The sequence below is a fragment of the Pristis pectinata genome, chromosome 2 (assembly GCF_009764475.1).
Source record: "Pristis pectinata isolate sPriPec2 chromosome 2, sPriPec2.1.pri, whole genome shotgun sequence".
NCBI lineage: Eukaryota > Metazoa > Chordata > Chondrichthyes > Rhinopristiformes > Pristidae > Pristis > Pristis pectinata.
This window is the reverse complement of record NC_067406.1, coordinates 7725188-7746937: the sequence shown is the minus strand read 5'-3', so window position 1 is coordinate 7746937 and position 21750 is coordinate 7725188.

The window sequence follows — 21750 nt, the reverse complement described above, 5'->3', positions numbered from 1 at the left end:
GCTCAGTGTCAGAATCTTTCCATTTATTCATTCACAGGACGTGGCAGTAATTGGCATTGGTTTATTATTGTCACTTGTGCCGAGGTACAGTGAAAAACTTGCCTTGCGTACCGATCATACAGGTCAATTCATTACATGGTGCAGTTACATTGAGTTAGTACAGAGTACATTGATGTAGAACAGGTAAAAACAGTAACAGTGCAGAGTAAAGTGTCACAGCTACAGAGAAAGTGCAGTGCAATAAGCTGCAAGGTTACAACAAGGTAAATCGTGAGGTCATAGTCCATCTCATTGTATAAGGGAACCATTCAATAGTCTTATCACAGTGGGGTGGAAGCTGTCCTTAAGTCTGGTGGTACGTGCCCTCAGGCTCCTGTATCTTCTGCCTGATGGAAGAGTAGAGAAGAGAGAATGACCCGGGTGGATGGGGTCTTTGATTATGCTGGCTGCTTCACCAAGATAACTGTCAATGCTGAAATTTATTGTCCATCACCACTTACCCGTGAACCAAATGTCAGTTAAGAATCAATCACATGAGTGGGATGGGAGTCATCGGACATTCAGACTACATAAGGAAGGTGGATTTCCCTTCACAAAGGACAGCAGGAAAACAGGTGTTATTTTTACAATAATGTGGTAATTTAATGAAACAAGCTTTTCTTCAAAAAAAAGTTTTGTTTAATGACTTGGAACATAGGACATAGGACATAGAACAGTACAGCACAGAACAGGCCCTTCGGCCCACAATGTTGTCCCGACATACTGTAGCTATTCCCTCCTACTTACAGAATGCACATATCCCTCCAGTTTCCTCTCATTCATGTGCCCATCCAAGCCCCTCTTAAAAGCCCTCAATGAATTTGCCTCCACCACCCTATCAGGCAATGCATTCCAGGCATCCACCACTCTCTCAGTAAAAAACATACCCCGCACATCTGTTCTGAACCTACCCCCTCTCACCTTAAATGCATGCCCCTTTTTGAATCTTTGAATGCAGCTTTGAATCAAAAGGGGCCACGATGAGATTTGAAATCGCACTTCTTGGTGAGAAAATGGGCTACATAGAACGTAGAATAGAACATAGAATGGTATGCCACAGGAAAAGGTCCTTCAGACCACAACTTCTGTGCCGACCGTGATGCCAAATTGAACTAAACCTATCGCCCTCCATTCTCCGCATGTTCATGTGCCTGTCCAAATGTCTCTTAAACGCCATTATTGTGTCTGCTTCCACCACCACCCCTGGGAGCCTGTTCCAGGCACCTACCGCTCTCTGTGTAAAAACTTGCCCCGTACATCTCCTTTAAACTTTACCCCTCTCACAAATGCATGTCCTCTAGTACTTGACATTTCTACCCTGGGAAATAGATTCTGACTGTCTATCCTATCTATGCCTCTCATAATTTTATAAACCTCTATCAGGTCTCCCCTCAGCCTCCGCCGCTCCAGAGAAAACAACCCAAGTTTTTTCAACCTCTCCTTATAGCTCATGCCCTCTAATCCAGGCAACATCTTGTTCAACCTCTTCTCTAAAGCCTCCAGATCCTTCCTGAAGTGCGGTGACCAGAACTGCACACAGTACTCCAAAAGCGGCCTCACTAAATTTTTAGACAGCAGCAACATGACCTTGTGACTCTTATACTCAATGCCAGACAGACGAAGGCAAGCACTACAGGGAAGTAGGTGAGGGGATGGTCTCCTTCTATGTCCTTCTGAAAAGAAGCTCAGGCTACAGATCCAGTCACTTTATGCTACAGTATGCATTGTACAGGGAAAGCCTGAACACACGAATATTTCAGAGCCAGACTGTGTGCGGTTAGAGGTTCCCCCTTTGGGAAAGTCATCAAGATGGAGCTCTATGTGCCCTGTCAAGATATACATTGATAGGGCATGCCATGACACTATCTTCATTGTTTGGGTGATTGAGCAAGGAAGTCATGTTGCAGTTGTATAAAACTTTGGTCAGGCCACACTTAGAGTATAGTGTGCAGTTCTGGTCACCCCATTGTAGGAAGGATGTGGAGGCTTTGGAGAGGGTGCAGAAGAGGTTCACCAGGATACTGCCTGGATTAGAGGGCATGTGCTGTAAGGAGAGGTTGGACAAACTTGGGTTGTTTTCTCTGGAGCGGCGGAGGCTGAGGGGAGGCCTGATAGTTATAAAATTATGAGAGGCATAAATAGAACAGACAGACAGTATCTTTCTCCCAGGATCAACATGTTTAATACCAGAAGGCATGCATTTAAGGAGAGAGGGGGAAGTTCAACTGAGCTGTGCGGGGCAAGTTTTTTTATACAGAGTAGTGGGTGCCTGGAATGTGCTGCCAGGGGTTGTGTTGGAAGTAGATATGATAGTGGTGTTTAAGAGGCTGTTTGATAGACACAGGTGGCACAGTAGTGTAGCAGTTAGTGTTACACTATTACAGTGTCAGTGAACCCGGGTTCAATTCCGGCCACTGTCTGTAAGGAGCTTGTATATTCTCCCTGTGTCTGCGTGGGTTTCCTCCACGTGCTCCAGTTTCCTCCCACATTCCAAAGACGTACAGGTTAGGAACTGTGGGCACGCTAAGTTGGCGCCAGAAGAGTGGCAACACTTGCGGGCAGCCCCCAGAACATTCTCGGTAATGCAAAAAGATGCATTTCACTTTGTGTTTCGATGTACATGTGACTAATAAGTAAATATCATATATCTTATTATGCAGGGAATGGAGGGATATGGATCACGAGCAGGAAAAGAGATTTAGTTTAATTTGGTGTTGTGTTCAGCACAGACATCGTGGGCTGAAGGGCCTGTTCCTGCGCTGTACTGTGTTCTATGTTCCGTGTTGAAGGAGAGCCGAGATGTGTTGTCACTCATGGCCTGGTGCAGTGTTCAACCCTTAATTAGACTTCACTAAAACAGATTATCTGGTTATTACTACATTGTGGGATCTTGTCGTGCACAAATTAGCTGCTGTGTTTTGCAAGTTCCAACAGTGGCCATCCTGCCCAAAGCCTTTCATTGGCTGTGAGATGCTTTGCGAAGTTGTGCGTTGCACATTGCAAGCAGGCACTGCGAGCGAGCGCACTGCAAAAGGGTTAACGTCTCTTCGCTCCCAGGAAGCTGAGCGTCCATCATCTCTGCTCGGCTGAGGCGATAATTCATACAAGGGACCGAGAGTGGAAGATGAAGAAAAAATAGGCAAACAACACGAAACACGTGCAAATTATCACTTAGCAGTCAGCGTGAAATATTCTGGAATTAATTTAGTAGACACACTGAGATGGCGAGAGTGGGGTGGGGTGAGGGAGAGGGAGAATTTGTTAGGAAGGTTTTAAAACAAAGAAGCATCTTACCACCAGCTGTTGGCATCACTCTGCTGTGTTAATAGAGCCAGCGATACACACTGCCACATTTAAGGTCGGGCAGGGCTACTCATCTACTATAAGGACAATCCCGATCTGAAGGGTGATTGGTAATTGGTAATTGGTTTATTATCGTCACGTGTACTGAGATACAGTGAAAAACTTTGTTTGGCATGCCATCCACACAGATCATTCCAAAACATAAGTACATCAAGGTGATACAAAGGGTAAAAGAAAAACAGAAACAGTGTTATAGAACATAGAACAGTACAGCACAGAACAGGCCCTTCGGCCCACAATGTTGTGCCGACATAGCTATTCCCTCTTATCTACAGAATGCCCATATCCCTTCATTTTCCTCTCATTCATGTGCCCATCCAAGCCCCTGTTAAAAGCCCCCAGTGAATTTGCCTCCACCATCCGCATTCTAGGCATCCATGACTCTGTCAGTAAAAAATGTACCCCTTACGTCTGTTCTGAACCTACCCCCTCTCACCTTAAATGCATGCCCTCTGGTATTGGATTATAGTCACAGAGAAAGTGCAGGGCAGGTGGACAAATACGATGCAAGGTCCACAACGAGGTAGATTGTGAGACCAAGAGTTCATCTTTATCATTCAAGAGGTCCGTTCAGGAGTATTATTACAGCAGGACTTCTATTTCAACTGCCTTGCCTTCCAATTTCTTGCCTTTGGTCTGTGTACAGCAGCTGTTCGTGAGTCCAGGTGGCACTTGTTAGTTAGATTGTACTAAGTGTGGCACAGTGGCACAGTTAGTAGATCCCACTGCCTCACAGCGCCAAAGACCCAGGTTCCCAGGGCAATTTGGCAAATTGGATCCAAAATTGGCTTGGTGATAGGAGACAGAGTGTTGTGTTTGTGATTGGAAGCCGGTGACTAGTAGTGTTCCCCAGGAATCGGTCCTGGGAGTTTTGCTGTTTGTACTATACGTGAATGATCTGGATGTGGATATGGGAGGCTTAATCCGTAACTTTGCAGATGACATGAAGATTGGTGGAATTGTTGACAGTGTGGAAGGTAGTCTCAGGCTGAAGAGAGACATGCATGTGTTGGTGAAATGGGCAGATGTAGTTTAGTCCAGATAAATATGAGGTGATATAGTTTGGGAGTACTAATGCCAGGCCACATAGAACGTAGAACATAGAACAGTACAGGAACAGGCCCTTCAGCCATTGACATCTGTGCTAACTATGATGTCGTATTAAATTAAACCTATCTGCCTGCACGTGATCCATATTCTCACACTCCCTTCTTGTTCAGGTGCCTGTCTAAATGCCTCTTAAACGCCATGAATTCTAAGGTCCTCGGGAGTACTGAGGAACAGAGGAACCTTGATCTGCAAGTCCAAAGATACTTGAAGTTGGCAACACAGGTATATAACATGGTTAAAGAGGGAGTTGGGATACTGGCGGTGCCAGGGGAGATGGTGGAAACAGATACGTTAACAGATACATTTAAGAGGTATTTAGATAGACCATGAACTAGCAGGGAATGGAAGGATATGGACCATATGCAGGCAGATGTGCTGTTTAAATTGGTATCATGGTTGGCAGAGATATTGAGGACCAAAGGTCCTGCTCCTGTGCTGTACTGTTCAATGCTCTATGTTCTATTGTGGGGAGGCATGGTAGTGTAGCGGTTAGTGTAACGCTATTACAGCGCCAGCGACCCGGGTTCAATTCCAGCCGCTGTCCGTAAGGAGTCTTTATGTCCTCCCCGTGACTGCATGGGTTTCCTCCGGATGCTCCAGTTTCCTCCCACATTCCAAAGACGTACGGGTTAGGAAGTTGTGGGCATGCTATGTTGGCGCCTGAAGCGTGGCGACACTTGCGGGCTGCCCCCAAAACACTCTTTGCAAAAAGATGCTGTGTGTTTCGATGGACAAGTGACTAATAAATAAGGATGCGTCTACTGGTTGGGGCATTGAATACAAGAGCAAGGAGGTTATGCGTCAACTTTATAAAACATTGGTCAGGCTTCATTTGGATTAATTTGTGCATTTCTAGTCACCACACCTTTGGAAAGTTGTGATAGCACTGGATATTCACCAGCATGTTTCCTGGAAAGGAGTATTTCAGTTATGAGGAGAGGCTGGAGAGGCTGGGCTCATTGAAGCTTGACTGAGGTACATACCATTATGAGGGGTACGGATAGGGTAGACTGCAGGAAACCTTTCCTCTTATCAGAGGTGAATAAAAGTAGAAGGCGTAGATTTAGGGTAAGAGGGAAGAGATTTGGAGGAGATCTGAAAGGTCCTTTTGCACCCAGAGAGTGGTGAGTACCTGAATACACTGCCGGAGAGAATGGTGGAAGCAGAGTCACTTAAGAATTCATTTAATTCGTGTCTAGAGGAGCACTTGTATAGCCCAGCGGAGCGTGGCGACTCATTGCAAGCTGCTCTCTGCAGATCTATTCATTACTTTTACTATAATCGTTCTGCTCTTTTAAATTTAAATTCTATGTACCTGCAATGCACTTCCCTGTAGCTGTGACACTTTACTCTGTATTAACCATAGAACCATAGAACCATAGAACCATACAGCACAAAACAGGCCCTTCGGCCCACCATGTTGTGCCGTCCATCAAACCACCCTCACACTATCTAACCCTTTCCTCCCGCATATCCCTCTATCTCACATTCCTCCATATGCCTATCCAACAAGCTCTTGAACCTGTTCAATGTATCTGCCTCCACCACCACCCCAGGCAGTGCATTCCATGCACCAACCACTCTCTGAGTGAAAAACCTCCCTCTGACATCTCCCCTGAACCTCCCACCCATAACCTTAAAGCCATGACCTCTTGTCTTGAGCATTGGTGCCCTGGGAAGGAGGCGCTGACTGTCTACTCTATCTATTCCTCTCAATATTTTATATACCTCTATCATGTCTCCTCTCATCCTCCTCCTTTCCAGTGAATAAAGCCCGAGCACCTTAAACCTCTCCTCATATTCAATAGTCTCCAATCCAGGCAGCATCCTGGTAAATCTCCTCTGCACCCTCTCCAATGCCTCCACATCCTTCCTATAATGCGGCGACCAGAACTGAACACAGTACTCTAAGTGTGGCCTAACTAGAGTTTTGTAAAGCTGCATCATCACCTCGCGGCTCTTAAACTCAATCCCGCGACTTATGAAAGCCAACATCCCATTGGCCTTCTTAACTGCTCTTTCCACCTGTGAGGCAACTTTCAATGAACTGTGAATATGAACCCCCAGATCCCTCTGCTCCTCCACACTGCCAAGTACCTCGCCATTCACCCAGTACTCTGCCCTGGAGTTTGTCCTTCCAAAGTGTACCACCTCACACTTCTCCGGATTGAACTCCATCTGCCACTTGTCAGCCCAGCTCTGCATCCTATCAATATCCCTCTGTAAGCTCCGACAGCCCTCCACACTATCCACAACACCACCTATCTTAGTGTCGTCCGCAAACTTACTAACTCAGCCCTCCACCCCCTCATCTAAGTCATCTATAAATATCACAAAAAGTAGAGGTCCCAGAACCGATCCCTGCGGGACACCACTAGTCACTGCCCTCCAATCCGAGGGCACTCCTTCCACCACAACCCTCTGCTTTCTACATGCAAGCCAATTCCTAATCCACACAGCCAAGCTTCCTTGGATCCCTTGGCCTCTGACCTTCTGAAGAAGCCTACCATGAGGAACCTTATCAAATGCCTTACTAAAATCCATGTAAACCACATCCACTGCACTGCCCTCATCAATCTTCCTGGTCACCTCCTCAAAGAACTCTATCAGGCTTGTGAGGCAAGATTTTCCCTTCACAAAGCCATGCTGACTGTCCCTAATCAGTCCATGATTCTCAAGGTGTTCATAAATCCTATCCCTTAGAATCCTTTCTGACAGCTTACCCACCACAGACGTGAGACTCACCGGTCTATAATTCCCTGGCCTATCCCTATTACCTTTTTTGAACAAGGGGACAACATTCGCAACCCTCCAATCCTCCGGCACCACCCCCGTAGACAACGAGGACTCAAAGATCCTTACCAGTGGTTCAGCAATCTCCTCCCTAGCCTCTCGAAGCAGCCTGGGGAAAATCCCGTCAGGCCCCGGAGATTTATCTGTCTTAATATTATTTAACAACTTCAACACATCCTCCCTCTTGATATCAACAACTTCGAGAACATTACCCCTACCAGCACTCCCTTCCGCATCATCAAGACCCCTCTCCCTGGTGAATACCGAAGAGAAGTACTCATTCAGAACTTCTCCCACTTCCGCCGCCTCCAGGCAAATTCTCCCACCTTTGTCCTTAATCGGACCTACCTTCACCCTAGCCATCCTCCTACCCTTCACGTACTTGAATAAGGCCTTGGGATTTTCCTTAACCCTAATAGCCAAAGCCTTTTCATGTCCCCTTCTAGCTTTCCTCAGCCCTTTCTTAAGTTCCTTCCTCGCTACTCTATATTCCTCACGGGCCCTGTCTGAACCTTGCTGCTTATACCTCACGTATGCTACCTTCTTCTCCCTAACAAGTCGTTCCACCTCTCTCATCACCCACGATTCCTTCACCCTGCCATTCCTTCTCTGCCTCACCGGGACATATTTATCCCTAACATCCTGCATAAGATCCCTGAACATCGACCACATCTCCATGGTACATTTTCCTTCAAAAAGGACATCCCAATTTACACTCCCAAGTTCTCTCCTTATAGCCTCGTAGTTAGCCCTTCCCCAATTGAAAAACCTCTTGTCCTCTCTGCACCTGTCCCTGTCCATGACAATTTTAAAGGTTATGGAGCAATGGTCACTGTCCCCCAAATGCTCACCCACCAATAGATCCTTCACCTGTCCCGGTTCATTTCCTAAAACTAGATCTAACATGGCATTCCCCCTCGTCGGCCTGTCAACATACTGTGTCAGGAATCCCTCCTGGACACATTTAACAAATTCCGTCCCATCTAAACCTTTGGCACTAAGCAGGTTCCAGTCTACATTTGGGAAGTTGATGTCTCCCATTATAACAATCCTGTTATTTCTGCTTCTCTCCAAACACTGCCTGCCAATCTGCTCCTCTATATCTCTACTGCTACCGGGGGGCCTATAGAATACTCCTAGTAGAGTAACTGCTCCTTTCTTGTTCCTTAATTCCACCCATACGGACTTAGAGATGATCCTTCTACAACATCCATCTTTTCCACAGCCGTAACAGTGTCCCTGACCAGTATCGCCACCCCTCCACCTCTTCTCCCCCCTTCCCTATCCCTCTTAAAACACCGAAAACCAGGAATATTCAATATCCACTCCTCTCCTGACGTTAGCCAAGTCTCAGTAACAATATCATAGTCCCCCATACTTATCCAAGCCCTCAGTTCATCCCCCTTATTCCTGACACTTCTTGCATTTAAGTAAACACACTTCAGTCCATCTACCTTACTACTTTTGTAGCCTGTATTCTGCTTCTCCTTCCCCAAAGCCTCTCTACCTGTTTGATCTAACTTTTCCCCATCCCCTTCTTCCTCTGACCTACTCCTCCGGTTCCCTTCCCCCTCACAAACTAGTTTAAACCCTCCCGAACCACCCTAGCAAATCTCGCCGCAAGGATATTGGCCCCCTTCTGGTTCGGGTGTAACCCGTCCTCTCTGTACAGGTCCCACCTTCCCGAGAAGAGATCCCAATGATCCAGAAATCTAAAACCCTCCCTCCTGCACCAGTTTCTCAGCCACGCATTTATCTGCCACCTCCTCCTATACCTACCTTCACTATCACGTGGCACTGGCAGCAATCCCGACATTGCTACCGTTGAGGTCCTGTTCCTCAATTTTCTGCCTAGCGCCCTGAACTCGCTCTTCAGGACCTCATCCCCCTTCCTACCTATGTCGTTGGTGCCAATATGGACCACAACTTCTGGCTGCTCTCCCTCCCACTCAAGAATTCTGTGGACCCGATCAGTAACGTCCCGGACCCTGGAACCTGGGAGGCAACGTACCATCCGGGATTCATGCTCACTGCCACAGAACCTCCTGTCTGTTTCCCTGACTATCGAGTCCCCTATCACTACCGCATGTCTCTTTCCCACCCTTCCCTTCTGAGCAGCAGTACCAGTCCCAGTGCCAGAGACCTGGTAACTGCAGCTAGGCCCCTGCAGGTCATCCCCCTCAACAGCTTCCAAGGCAGAAAACTTGTTACTGAGGGGAACAGCCTCCGGGGTTCTCTGCTCTGTCTGCCTGCCCGACTTCTTCTTCCTCTTCCCTCCCCTGACAGTCACCATTCTATCTGCCTCCTGAACCTCAGATGTATCTGCTCTAAGGGGGGGTGACTGTCACCTGATGGACCGTGTCTACATAACTCTCTCCCTCCCTTATGCTGCGCAGTGTTTGTAGCTGCGACTCCAGCTCATCAACTCTGAGCCGAAGTTCATCCAGCCTCAAGCACTTATTGCAGATGTGGCCATCTTGGACCGCAGCAAGGTCCATGAGTTCCCATATCAAACAGCTGCAGCACACCACCATGTCCTCCATCTGACTACCTTTCTTTTTTCTCCAGTTAGTCCCACCTACAAATCTATAATGAACAAAAGGTAAACCTTGCCTTTACCTACTTACCAGCTACTTACCCTCCTTGCCCCTTCATGCCAAAGCCCCTTGAGCCAAAGCCCAGAACACTCTGCTGCCACTCACTCCGCTGCCCGCTCCGATGCTGCCCGCTATATAGGCTGTTTCCTTTTTAAGCTGCTCACGCCGCACCTGCGCAGTCCAGCCCCCACTCGACTACTTAGAAAAAACATTAAAAAAATCTAAACCTTACACTAAAAACCCTAACAAAAACTAACCCTTACACCCAAAAACCCTAATAAAAGTGATAAACAGAGAAAACACTTAGCTGCTCCGAAGTCCTCCGAACCGAAGCCCGAGTCCTCCGGTTTTTTTTCTCTCCTTTTTAAGCTGCCCGCGCCGCACCTGCGCAGTCCAGCCCCCAGTATTCTGCTATTGTTTTTACCCTGTACTACCTCAATGCACTGTGTAATGAATTGGTCTGTATAAACAGTATGCAAGACAAGTTTTTCACTGTACCTTGGCACAAGTGGCAATAATAAACCAATACCAATACCAAGTGCAAGAAGCTGGGATAATACAGATGGCTGCTGGTCAGCATTGGTGTGGTGTGCTGAAAGGCCTTTTTCCTATGACTCAATGACAAGGGCAGCAGGTGCAGGGAACACCACCGCCTGCAGGTTCCCCTGGAATATACGCACCACCCTGACTGCAAACATCAGGGCTGGGTTTAAATCCCGGAACTCCCTCTCCAACAACACTTCAGGAGCATCTTCAGCCGGGGTGCTGCAGGAGATCATGCCTTCTCAGGAGTAATCAAGGATGGGCAATAAATGCTGGCATTGACAGCAACACCCAGATGCCAAGACAATGAAGAAACATAAAAACAAACACTACCTCGCTTTCCTCCCCGAAGGAAGTTGGTTTGCAATATTCAATAACTTGATTTCCTTGCATCCATTGGGAGAAAGAGTGAGGAAGGAATTATTCAGTGCTACATCCTATGATCTGTGTTGCAAAGAGCTTTCATGGGAATGCAAGTAAAAGCTTGGCATTTGTTGCCAATACAGAAGACATCCAGTGAAGGCGGTTGTACATTAGGAGCAGTGGTCTTGTTTTACAATACTGAGCCAAAAACTCAGTCATAGAGTTATATAGCACAGAAACGAGCCCTTCATGCCAACTCGTCCTTGCCAACTAAGGTGTCTATCTGAGCTACAAGAGACCGTGCAGACGCTGGAATCTGGAGCAACCCACACAAAATGCTGGGGGAACTCAGCAGGTCAGGCAGCATCTATGGAGGGAAATAAACAGTTGACGTTTTGGGTTGAGACCCTTCATTATCCAGTCCTTTATTTCCCTCTGTAGATACTGCCTGACCTGCTGAGTTCCTGAAGCATTTTGTGTCTGTCTATCTAAACTAGTCCTATTTGCCAATCATGCCCTTCACCCACCCGGGTCATTCTCTCTCCTCTCCTCTCCCATCAGGCAGAAGATACAGGAGCCTGAGGGCACGTACCACCAGGCTCAAGGACAGCTTCTACCCCACTGTGATAAGACTATTGAATGGTTCCCTTATACAATGAGATGGACTCTGACCTCACAATCTACCTTGTTGTGACCTTGCACCCTATTTCACTGCACTTTCTCTGTAGCTGTGACACTTTACTCAGCCCTGTCATTGTTTTTACCTGTACTACATCAATGCACTCTGTACTAACTCAATGTAACTGCACCATGTAATGAATTGACCTGTACGATCGGCATGCGTTTTTCACTGTACCTCAGTACAAGTGACAATAATAAACCAATACCAATACCAATATCCGTCCGAATGTCTTTAAAACACTGTAATAGTACCCACCTCTATACTGCAGCTTCCCCTGGCAGCTCATTCCACATACCCACCACACTCTGTGTGAAAATGTTGCCCCTCAAGTCTCCTTTAAATCTTTACCCTCTCACCTTAAACCCACACCCTCTAGTTTTAGACTACCATACACTGGGAAAAAGTACTGTGGCCATCCACCTTATCAACTCCCCCTTGATTTTATATACCACTATAAGGTTATCCCTCGACCTCCTATGCTCCAGGGAAAAAAAGTCCCAGCCTGTTGAGTCTCTCCTTATAAGCCCTCCAGTTCTGATGGTATCCTTGTGAATCTTTCCTGCACCTTTTCCAGCTTAATACAAGAGGTTAAATCTCTCCACAGTGTGCAATGCATTTGAATCCAATAAACCAGCTAAATTCTGGGCTGTCTCCCAATACAGTTCATTGGTTGCCATAAAAATCTTCAATTCATGATTCAATCCACTTCAGTCATACTGCAGAGAAGAGACTTCAGTTAGTCAAAAGTCGAGTTTATTGTCATATGCACATGTGTGCACAGATGCAATGAAAAACTTACTTGCAGCAGCATCACAGGCACATAGCATCATATAAGTAGCATTCACAAGAAAAATGTAAATTATACTCAAATTTTACAAGAAAGAACACCAAAAAAAAAGTCAAATTGCTCAAAGTGGTCATGGTGTTGCTCGACTGTAGTGAATAAGGATATGCAGAAGTGAATGGTTGAAGGGAAGTAGATGTTCTTGAACCTGGTGGTGTGGGACTTCAGGCTTCTGTACCTCCTGCCCGATGGTAGCTGCGAGGAGATGGCATGGCCCGGATGGTGAGGATCTTTGATGATGGATGTTGCCTTCTTGAGGCAGCGTCTCCTGTAGATACTACCGATGGTGGGGAGGGATGTGACCATGATGTATTGGGCAGAGTCCACTACTGTCTGCAGCTTCTTACATTCCTGAGCATTCGGATTGTTGTACCAGACCATGATGCAACCAGTCAGGATACTTTCAACAGTACATCTGTTGAAGTTTGTTGGTGTACGATGACAAGCCGAACCTCCTTAACCGCCTGAGAAAGTAATGATGCTGGCACACCTTACTTATGATTGCATCTATGTGCTGGGCCCAGGACAGATCATCCGATATGTCAACACTGTTGACCCTCTCCATCTTCGATCCGCCAATGTAGACTGATGCACATTCACCCTACTTCCCCTTCCTGAAGTCAACAATCAGCTCTTTCGTTTTACTGACAGTAAACGAGAGGTTGTTGCTGCGACACCACTCAACCAGGTGTCCTATCTCATTTTATATTAACTCCATGTATGGGCAGGCATGGTAGTGTAGCAGTTAGCGTAAGGTTATTACAGCGCCAGCAACCCGGGTTCAATTCTGGCCACTGTCTGTAAGGAATTTGTACGTTCTCCCTGTGTCTGCGTGGGTTTCCTCTGGGTGCTCCGGTTTCCTCTCACATTCCAAAGACGTATGGGTTAGGAAGTTGTGGGCATGCTATGTTGGTGCTGGAAGCGTGGCGACACTTGCGGGCTGCCCTCAGAACACTCTACACAAAAGATGCATTTCACTATGTGTTTCGATGTACATGTGACTAATAAAGAGATCTCAAATGGAGGGTCTAAACAGAAGTTGGCCAGGTTGCCTTTACACCAGAGAGCATTGAACAGACGTGTTCAAAATCACGAGGTTTCAACAAATAGAGATAATTCTTTCTTTCAGTAACCAAATAGAACAGATTAAAGTTAATTAGCAAAGGAAGCAGAGTAGGATTATTTAATGTAGTGGGCTATTGAGATCTGGAATTGAATGGGAACTTTCAAATAGGCAACTTGAAAGGAGAGATTTGTCAGCTTAAAGAGGAAGAAGAGAGGGCCAGCATAGGCATAATGGACTGAATGGCCTCCTTCGGTAGCATTCTATGATTAATAATAATTGCCTCAGTAGTGATCCTGCAAGCCATCCCATCATCAAGGCAACTACGGTGATGTAACAAGGCATCAGTGGAGACAACATGTCCTGGGTGGTCAATGTTGAAGTGTGTCTCCACTCCTCAATGGTAAATCACCTGACTGCCTGACCTGATGCCTCTCCCGTGCATCGAGCAGGGTTCTTTGCTCCAACACTGAGCTCTCCACTGAGGTCACGTCTCCAGTGGATCTGCCTGCTCTTGGGTTGACAGAAGGAACCTGCTATCGGCTACCCTACCTATGTCATTTCAGCAGCCTGCAAGGCTTTGGGTTTTGGCCAGCCTTCCTGAGATAAAATATACATGGTAGTGTAGCGGTTAGCGTAAAGCTATTACAGCATCAGTGACCTGGGTTCAATTCCGGCCACTGTCTGTGAGGAGTTTGTGCGTTCTCCCCGTGTCTGTATGGTTTTCCTCGGGTGCTCTGGCTTCCTCCCACATTCCAAAGACATATGGGTTAGGAAGTTGTGGGCATGCTATGTTGGCACCTGAAGCGTGGCGACACTTGTGGGCTGCCCCCAGAACACTCTCTACACAAAAAGATGCATTTCACTATTTGTTTCAACATACATGTAACTAATAAAGAAATCTTAAATCTTAAATCAACGAGCCCTGTTGATTCCATATTTGACATAAGGCCATTTGGCCCATCGTCCATGCCAGCTCACAGAGCAATCCAATACCCCCAATGAATTTTTCCTGCAACCTATTCTCCCCACAGCCCCAGCAACTTTCTCCAGGTTCTATCATTCACCTACACACCAGGGGCAATTCATGCTGGCCAATTAACAGACAAATCCGGACCTCTCCAAGGTGTGGGAGGAAACCAGAGCACCTGGCATCACAGGGAGAACGTGCAAGCTCCACACAGGCAGCACCGGAGGTCAGGGTCGGACCTGAGTCTCTGGAACAGCAAGGTAGTAGCTGTGTGCCTCTGTGCCGTCCAAGGACTTAATCTTATTTTTAAACGTTATATTTTACAAGCAGTTGGGTTGCACATTTTACAAACAAGGGACAGGAAAGCACTGGCAACATCTAGATCTTTCCTTAGCCTCCTGTATAAACAAATAATGGTACAACAGTCAGAATTGCTTCAATGATTAAGCAAGAGTAACTATCCGAGCATCTAGAGTCAAACAGACACAGCAGGGAAACAGGCCCTTCGGCCCACCAAGTCCGTGCCGACCGTCAAGCATCCATTTGCATTTCAATTATTATCATTTCCCATGCCCTGAGATTCCATCACTCACCTCTACACTCGGGGGCAATTTACAGCGGTCAGTTAACCTACCAACCCCCACGTCCTTTGGGATGTGGGACGAAACCCGCACACCTGGCAAAAACCCACGCAGTCACAGGGAGAACGTGCAAACTCCACACACACACACACGCACAGAGTATCCAAGGTCAGGATCGAACCCGAGTCGTTGGCGTCATGAGACAGCAGCTCTACTCACTGTGTTAGTGAGCTGCCCAGTTGGAAGGAACCTGGAGAATGAAATTGTAATTGAAATCTACCCCACTGTTATGAGACTATTGAATGGTCCCCTAGTACGATAAAATGGACTCTTAACCTCACAATCTACCTTATTCTTACCTTGCACCTAATTGTCTGCCTGCACTGCACTATTCTGCATTCTGTATTGTTTTACCTTCCTCCTTATATGCTCACAACTCAGGCCCCAGACATACTCTCTCCTTTCCTTGGGCAGAAGGTACAAAATCCTGAAAGCACATACCACCAGGCTCAAGGACAGCTTCTGTCCCGCTGTTATAAGACTATTGAACAGTCCCCTAGTATGATAAGATTGACTCTTGACCTCACAATCTACCTCGTTATGGCCTTGCACCTTATTGTCTGCCTGCACTGCACTTTCTCTGTAGCTGTGACACTTCATTCTGCATCCTGTATTGTTTTACCTTGTACTACCTCAATGCAATGTGTAATGAAATGATCCCTACAAACAGCATGCAAGACAAGTTTTTCACTGTACGTTGGTACAAGTGACAATAATAAACCAATTTACCAATTGATGGAGTGATTTAGTCTGGTATTGGAGACCAAGTTCCCATCTTATTCCACAGAAGGCAGGTTGGTGATCCTGATGGCTGAGCCTTACCCACTGCCAAAGCCACTCAGCGGTAGAGTTGGCCACTCATGGTCAATCGGCTAGGAACCAACTGACTATTCACAGGGTGAGCTCACAGGGCACATTGGACTCAGAAAGAACCGTCCATGGTCAGCAGACATGCCCCGGAACCTGGATTAATCCGTTTCTTCAACAAAGGCAAATATTAGTCAGAGACGGAAGTCCCAATGATTATATTTATAAACTATCATCCAAGAGAGCAAACCACATCACTGAATGATTTTCTAATATTATATTGCATATTTGCTTGTTATGATGTGGTCATTTGGCCCATTGAGTCCCTGCCAGCTCTCAGTCTTATTTCCCCGTGGGCTGTTCTCTCCCTCGTGCCGATCAATTTGCACCCCACCCCAGTTCTCCTACCACCCACCTACACTTGGAGAAGTTTACAGCCAATTAACCCACCAGCAACAAACAATCTGCTGGAGGAACTCAGCTGGTTGAGCAGCATCTGTGGGAGGAAAGGAATTGTCGACATTTCGGGTTGAAACCCTGCATCAGGACGCATAATGTTCCTTTCCCCCTACAGACGCTGCTCGACCCACGTGTTGTTCCAGATTCCAGCATCTGCAGTCTCTTGTGTCTCCAACCCACCAGCACATCTTTGGGATGTGGGAGGAAACTGGAACACCTGGAAGAAACAAGGACAAGGAAGCAGTGACAAGGAGACCTTGCAAATTCCACGCAGAAAGCACCGGGGATCAGTTTCGAACCTGGGATGCTGGTAATAGCAGTAACTGCTGCACCATAGAATCAAAGACTTAGAGAGTTGCACAGCATAGAAAAAGACCCTTCAGTCCACCATCATGCTTCAAAGCCAACCGTCATGCCTATCTATAGTAATCTCACTTGCCTGCATTAATTCCCTATCCCTTTATGCCCTGCTCAGTCAAGTACCTGTCCAGATGCCTCAAAGAGAAACAAAGGACTGCAGATGCTGGAATCCAGATGAAAAACACGATGATGCTGGAGGAACTCAGCAGGTCAGGCAGCATCCGTGGAGAAAAGCAGGCGGTCAACGTTTCGGGTCAGGACCCTTCTTCAGGACTGAAGATAGGAAAAGGAGAAACCCAATATATGGGAGAGAAAAACAGAGCAGTGATAGGTGGGCAAAAGAGGGGAGGCGGGGTGGGCACAGGGCGGTGATAGGTAGATGCAGGTAAGAGATGGTGATAGGCAGGGGCGGGGGAGGAGGGGAGAGCAGATCCACCGGGGGATGGGTGAAGGGTAAGGAGAAAAAGGGAAAAACAGGTAGAAAAAAAGAGGCGAGGAAAGGGAAGAGAAGGAGCATGGTGTGTGGGGGGGGGGGGTGATGTTGTGGGGAAGGGCGTGGGGATTACCTAATATGGGAGAATTCAATATTCATGAATGTCAGTCAATGACAGATGCCTCAAATATTGCTACGTTCCTGTTTCAACCTCCTCCTCTGGCAACTCATTCCAGATATCAACTATTCTTTTGTGTGGAAAAATGTAACCCATAGATCTCCTATAAACCTCCTGCCTCTCACCTTTGCCCTCTTGCTTTAAACACTTCTACCATGGGAAACAGACACTGACTATTCATCCATCTATGGTCCACTGCCCTTTCCTACCGGATTCCTTCTTCTTCAGCCCTTTGTCTCTTCTAGATAAGATAAGATATCTTTATTAGTCACATGTACATCGAAACACACAGTGAAATGCATCTTTTTGCGTAGAGTGTTCTGGGGGGGCAGCCCACAAGTGTCGCCACACTTCCCGCGCCAACATAGCATGCCCACAACTTCCTAACCCGTACGTCTTTGGAATGTGGGAGGAAACCGGAGCACCTGGAGGAAACCCACACAGACACAGGGAGAACGTACAAACTCCTTACAGACAGTGGCCGGAATTAAACCTGGGTCTGTCGGACAGTAATAGCATTACACTAACCGCTACACTACCGTGCCTGCCTATCACTTCTCAGCTTATTACATCTTCCTTCCACCCCCCTCTACCCACCTACCTTCCCCCTCTCACCTGAACTCACTTATCACCTATCTGTGTGTGCTCCTCTCCCTCCCCCCACTTTCTTATTCTGGCTTCTGCCCTCTTCAGTCATGATGAAGGGTCTCAGCCCAAAATGTTGACTGTTTATTTCCCTCCATAGATGCTGCCTGACCTGTTGAGTTCCTCCAACACTTTTTGTGTATTGCTCCAGATTCCAGCATCTGCAGAATTTCTTGTATCTACTCATCGATGCCTCTCATAATTTTATATACTTCTATTAGGTCACTTCACAGCCTCATCCGCTCCAGGAAAATCAGACTCTGCTTATCCAACGTCTCTTGATAACTCAAGTTCTCAAATCCAGGCAACGTTCTCGTGAATTGTTTCTGCACTCTCTCTAGCTTAATCACATCCTTCCTATGGTGACCAGACCTGCACAAAGTGCTCCAAGTCTGGTCTAACTAATGTTCTGTACACTGTAAGACAATGTCCCGACTCTTGTCCTCAGTGTCTTGGCTGATGAATGTAAGCATGCTATATGCCACTTTCAGCAAACCGTGTACTTGAGCCCAGGGTCTTTCTGCTCAACAACACTCCCGAGGGCCCTGCCATTCACTTCTTTGTGCTACCCTGGTTTAATTTCCCAAAGTACATCACTTCACACTTAAACTCCATTTGCCATTCCCTTGCCCACTTTTCCCATTGACCTAGGTCCTTAGACAACCTTCTTTCTCTGTCCACTATACACCAATTTTGGCATCAACTGCAGTGCATCTGCGCCACTGTGCTGCCCATTGGGACAGACTGGGGAAAGGCTGAGTGTCAGTAACAAGAAGGCCGTTCTAACGATCAATTTGATCTTAGGTGATAGAGCCATAGAGTTACACAGCATGGAAACAGGCCCTTCGGCCCAACTGGTCCATGCCAACCACGATGCCCCATCCAAGCTAATCCCTTTTGCCAGCGTTTGAACCGTAACCTTTCCAATCGATGTACCTGTCCGACTGTCTTTTAAAAGGTCCCTGAATCAGTTGTCCAAGGATTTGGCTGTTAGTTTAGTTCCAGCAAGTAAAGACAAGTAAATAGACATCAGGGTGGACGGTGTAGCCCTCGCCTAGAAGACAGGAATGAAAGCAGATATAGTCCCACAATCAAAACCTTCACTGGCACCACCCATCCTGTGTGTTTCTCGGTTTGGTCTCCTTCCCACTCTGGGGAGCACCTCCACTGTCCACAAGCAAAGGCAGCCTTCTGCTCCCTACAAGGCCCTAACAGAAGCTTTGGATGTTAATTAGGGGTCTGAATTGAACAAATTAAGCAGGGTCCATGCCATTGAGTCCTGAAAGTATTCTTCAAGGGCTCAGAGGAGTAGAAAGTTGCTCCTTGCCGTGAAGGCAGAGAAGCTTGATTCTCTGAAAACAGATAATCTGCGTCAGTTTAATCTTCTTGTTGGTGAGCCAAGCAGCTTTCACCCCTACTCAGAGAGATTTTACTTGTTGCTGTTTTCTTGTGGAGGGAGTCTTTCCCTTGCCAATGCTTGTTCCCACTTTAAACAAAACCAGAATAATTTTTGCTTTCTCCCATTTACATCTACATTCAGTGTAAATTTGCCTTCTGTTCATGGACTACAATGAAGCCAGTAGAACTTCAGAAATTCGTCAAGCATCCCTTTAATTCCACAGATGCTGTTGACCAACTGAGTCCCTCTGGCAAACAAACAATCTGCTGGAGGAACTCAGCAGGTCGAGCAGCATCTGTGTGGTGGGGGGGAGGGAGGGGAAAGGAATTGTTGACGTTTCAGGTCGAAACCCTGCATCAGGAATGAGAGTGGAGAGCGGAGATGGCCGGTATAGCGAGGAGAAGGGGAGTGGTGAGACAAGAGTCCGAGGTGATTGGAGGACTGAGGAGGGGTGTAAGATGATACGCCAGGTAGAGGAGAGGAGTGGGAGTGGAGTTGAGAGACAGTGGCACGTGAAACTTCGACAGTTCCTTTCCCCCCATAGATGCTGTTCGACCCGCTGAGTTCCTCCAGCAAATTGTTTGTTGTTCCAGATTCCAGCATCTACGGTCTCTTCTGTCTCCGTGTTCCTCCAGCAGTTTTTGTGACCTGTACTAGTGTGTGGTATAAGAATGAATTTAGAGAGGACTAGAATCAAAGAAACTCTTCCAAAGGAGGATACTTGGCCCATTGTCTCCAAGCCAGCTAAGGGAGCTTCTCAGTTTAATTGCATTTCCCATTTCTTGGAGAGCTGGCTTTAGACATAGATTATTAGGAATTTATCCATATACCCTTACATAGAACACCTCTCATAGTCCTTCTCTCCAAAGAGAAAAGCCCTAGCTCACTCAACCTTTCCTCATAAGACATGCTCTCCAATCCGGGCAGCATCCTGGTAAATCTCCTCTGCACCCTCTCTAAAGCTTCCACATCCTTCCTATAATGAGGCGACCAGAACTGAACACAGTACTCTAAGTGTGGTCTAACTAGAATTCTATAGAGCTGCAACATTACCTCATGGCTCTTGAACTCAGTGCCCCAACTAATGAAGGCCAAGACACCACACGCCTCCCTAACAACCCTATCGACCTGTGCGGCAACCTTGAGGGATCTAAGGAGGTGGACCCCAAGATCCCTCTGTTCCTCCACACTGCTAAGAGTCCTGCCATTAACCTTGTATTCTGCCTTCAGATTCAATCTCCCGAAGTGTATCACTTCACACTTTTCTGGGTTGAACTCCATCTGCCACTTCTCAGCCCAGGTCTGCATTCTATCAACATCCTGTTGTAATCTACAGCAACCTTCTACACTAGATATGCTGAGAGCTTCTCCCTCCGCTGCTATCTTTCAAATGGTAAATTCCAGATACCCCTACAGCCTCCAGATGAAATGTATTTTCCACCTACTACCCCTTTTACCATAAATCTGTATCCCCACCCTGTTACTAAGAAGAAGGCATTTGGCATGCTTGCCTTCATCGGTCAGGGCATTGAGTACAAGAGTTGGGATATCATGTTGCAGCTGTCCAAGGCGTTGGTGAGCCCATACTTGGAATATTGTGTGCAGTTTTGACTGCCTAGTTATAGGAAGGATGTCATTAAGTTGGAAAGGGTGCAGAAAAAATTCACAAGGACGTTAGCAGGACTGGAGGGCTTGAGTTATAAGGAGAGATTGGATAGGCTGGGACTGTTTTCCCTGGAGTGGGGGAGGCTGAGGGGTGACCTTACAGCAGTATCTAAAATTATGAGGGACATAGATATGGTGGATGGTCACAGTATTTTTTATCCACGGTAGGGGAGTCTAAAACTGGAAGTGGGAAGGGAAAGATTTAAAAGGGATCTGAGGGGCAAGTTTTTCACACAGATAGTGGTGGGTCTATGGAACGAGCTGCCAGAGGAAGTGGTAGAGGCGGGTACAATTCAAATGTTTAAAACACATTTGGACAGGTGCATGGATAGAAAAGGTTTAGAAGGTTACGGTTAGAAGGCAGGCAAATGGGATGAGCTTAGATATCTCAGTTGGCATCGATGAATTGTGCCGAAGAGTCTAGCACTGGTTGAGACGTTTAAACGCTAGTTGTCTCTCCGTGTAGATGTAGAAGATGCCATGGCACTACCATGAAGAAAGGTAGGGAGTGATCACAGTCCACTTGTCTAATGCAATCCCTCAACCAACATCACTTAAGCAAGGGATTACAGGGTCATTGGTTATGGGACCATGTAGTACACAAGTTGGCTGCTCTGTTTCAGGAGCACTTTATAGTAAAATGCTTTTGGAGATTGTAAAAGGTGCTGTAGAAGTACAAATACTTCCACTTTCTAACTCTGCACAGACAAGGGGAAATACGGGAAAAGTCCTGGGTTGGATCTCCACAGCTAAAGCATTGAGTACAGGAGTTGGGATGTTATGTTGAAGTTGTACA